Genomic DNA, 3,726 nt, shown 5'->3' with positions numbered 1-3,726 from the left:
CTGAAATAGGGAACAAAAGCCTGGAATGTTTATGGAATTGGAATACACAAGGCTGGAATATGAAACAGAAGCCTGGAATGGCTATGAAAGGTTAATTCTTAAGTCTGGAATTATAGAATTGTGGAACAGGATGCTATAAATTATTATGGAATGGGAAATTATAAAACTGAGATAATTATGGGCTGGGAAACGAAAGACTGGAATAATTGTAAAATTGAAACAAAATCTTGAAATAGACAAATAAAAGTAAAATCAAATGGACCCTTTGGATACGCACTACATTTCTAATAGTTATCTGCATGCTCCACCCTATAGGAGGAATGATAATGAAAGATGCTTGAAAAGAAATATAATGTGCGCATTTCTATCCAGTTAGATATAAAAGAATACACCGAAGAACCCTGGAATCAAATGATAAAAAAAACAGCTTTATCCTGAGAATCACTCATGCAAACTTTTTTGGTGGAAATGTTTAATCCTAGATTTTCTCAACCTCTTTTAATGCCTCCTTTTTTTCTCGAAAGGGAGGATTTTTTTCTGCCTCTTTTAATGCCTCCTTTTTTTTTATCGTAAGTGACGATTTTTTGTGAATCTTTCCAAGCCTTTCGAAAAAATTATAGTCAATTCATAGACGTATTGTTTTACACGAAAAACTGCGTGGTGCATTTCTTCTTATTTAACCTTTTATTCATCGACATTTTGTCAAACCTTCAAAATTTATATATTTATGTTTTTTATATTTATATTTATATTGTTTCCCTTGCAAGAAGTTTCGCTTTCGGGGAAAAAAAGAACCTTTTCTTGGTTTGAATAAGAATTAATTTAATAAGCGAAAATTTTAACCCCTAGTATAAAAATGATCTTTTCTATCGTAACAACAGCAGTCTAATATGTAAAAAGTTTGAAGAATAATTCTCTCTCTCTCTCTCTCTCTCTCTCTCTCTCTCTCTCTCTCTCTCGTAGACCTATGGACGGCTTTAGAATTTGGTGTACCTGTCTTCAGCGGCAAATTTCTCTCGAATTCATTTGGACTGGCTTCGAAGCAAAGAAACGACAATGAATCATTGGCGGATTGACTCGGGGACCAGCTTTTACGTTAAAAGTTGAGGATGAGATCTGAATTTCTTACATGTTCGTAGTCCAAATATTTATGTAGGACGATCTCTTCTCTTGTGTTTGGACTGAGGACGTTGGAAATTAGACAGTTTTATTTCACGCCCACGCACAGTCGAGTTTACGTCAGAAAGAGCGCGTTTTATGATATGTTTTACTTGTTTTTCTGAGGAAATCCTCTTAATGAGGAAGGCTTTCGTCATGGAAATCTGGAGGCCTTTTTAAATTTGGCTGTAAAAGTTAATGCGGTGGCCATTTTTGTCTTTCTACAATAAAATTAACTTTATTTTTGTGGCGAGACCATCAGGTTTGTTTACTCAGTGCTTGTATTGATTTTCATAAACCAGAATGGGAAGTTTTTACCTTTTCTGCAGCATAGGAAAAGAAGACTCCAAAGCATGTGCATGTGTCTCAGTATTAAGAAACTGGTAATGTGCTAAGCTTTTATAATGTTTATATGAATTAATCATTAGTTTCTCGTAACATACCAAAAGGTATTACTAAGAAATATTGTTCAAGCATAGAACTATCACCTAATTTTACACGAGTTCAACCGTGATGTTTTTTAACCAAAAGCAAGAAAAACAGTTTAATTGTATTGTCGATTATCTTTTGTTGGTTACGGGAAGAAAAAAACCCTGGATTGACGACAAGGCAGAGAGAGAGAGAGAGAGAGAGAGAGAGAGAGAGAGAGAGAGAGAGAGAGAGAGAGAGATTTCCCTTAGCAGTCCACTTCGTTCTCCATTGACTTCACCTCTTAAACCCTGTCAATTACTCAAACTAAACTTTCGTAATTATGATCAATTATTTAATATTTTTGTATACGATTAAAAGATAGTAGAGCAATTCAACTATCGTGAGAACAAGTAGAAGTGCCGTTTAGGAATAAAAAAAAGTACATAGTTAAATAACTGAAAGAGAAGCAAATTGAATGCCTGTGATGAAAGCAAATATATTCGATAGCTTCTAAGTAACTCTGGAGTTATTGATTACAAATTTCATTTTGTTTGTTTTTTTCGTGAACTTTGCTGTTGACATCGATATAAAATATATGAATTAAGGTTTTATAAATTGATAAAATCCTCTATTACTGATTCAAGCAACCTGTTTTTTTTTTTTTTGACCCATTACTCACGGTGTTGACTGCAAACGCAATTTCTCGTATAAAAAGAACTGCATCAAAATGTTCATATTGTTCATACCTAGTATTGAATACATAATTGTTTTAAAACACTATCTCATTCTCTCCAGTGAAACTTTGTAAAAAATAAAACATGTAAGAATTCCCCGAAATGTCCAGTATTCCATCAGTTTGTTTTCCAGTATGATCGAGTCTATCACTCGCCCTGGACGATCGCATAGTTAGATCACTGTGAAAATTTGCACGCGTTCAGAATAATGATTTATCCTTTGAAAGGAATCGACTCAAATTCCGCCCATCTGGTTCCGTGTTTGAGAGAAATAAAAAGCTGGAAAAAGACCACCGAGAGAGAGAAGCGCTCTGGGTCATGAGGGGAGGTGAGGATTAACTTTATAGAATGGCACTAGATGGCAGTTGTTGTTATGGACTGGGAAACAAAGCGGATGGAGTGATTATGTCATGATGAACACACGACCGCGGAATGATTATAGGATGGCGACACGCGAGGCTGGAATGGCAAAGAAAAGTTTGGAATGGAATGGCGACACGCAAGGCTAGAATCGGAAAGAAAACGTTGGAATTCAATGGGAAACATATGGCTGGAATGAGGGAGAAGAATGTTGGCAATGGGGGAACGTGTGGTCTTGCATGGATATGGAATATGGAAACAGAAGGTTGCGATAGGAAAGAAAAGGCTGGAATGGTTATGGAATTGGGGTACACAAGACTGGAATAGGAAAGAAAAGCCTGGAATGGTTATGGAATTGTGAAACAAAAGGCCGGCGTGGTTATGAAATGGTAATTTATGGAACGGGAAAATAAAAGGCTGAAATGTTTATGGGATTTAAAACGAAGGACTGGAATGATTGTTCTATTGAAACAAAAGCTTCATAAGGGCAAATAAAAGTCAAACAAATCGATACTTTAGATGAGTAATTCTTTTAATAGTTTTTCCGCAAGCCCTGTCCCGCATTATTATATTATATTATTATTACTATTATTATTATTATTTCGATACAAACACACAGAGGCTATTTACAAGAAATTCAAGCTTCCAAAGAATGTTGACTTCAACTTCCCACTGCAAACCCCACGCTGCAGCAGTAACTGAATATGATACAGAGTCAGTTATTTTTTTATTGCCCTGGGGTAGGCGCGATCCCGCGACATCTGAGCTGCATGTCACGACACTAGCGACCATAACAGCGGACCTGCTATGTAGAACGATAAGGAAAGCATGTTCGCAAAGAAATACAATGACTGAATGTCTGTAAAGTTACATATTATATAAAAGAATATTCCAAAGAACCCTGGATAAAAATGCTAAAAAAATTGTTTTATCCTGAGTTTTGTTGATGAGAATTTTTCTGGTGGAATTATTTATCCTTAGATTTTCTCCCTCTTTTACTGACTTTTTTTTATTTTTTTAAGTGAGGATTTCGATTTTTTTTTATACTGATCTAGCGAATCTT

Source organism: Macrobrachium nipponense, chromosome 11 (assembly GCF_015104395.2).
Source record: "Macrobrachium nipponense isolate FS-2020 chromosome 11, ASM1510439v2, whole genome shotgun sequence".
NCBI classification, from domain to species: domain Eukaryota; kingdom Metazoa; phylum Arthropoda; class Malacostraca; order Decapoda; family Palaemonidae; genus Macrobrachium; species Macrobrachium nipponense.
The sequence above is the reverse complement of the archived record's forward strand: the minus strand, read 5'-3'. Positions refer to the sequence as shown.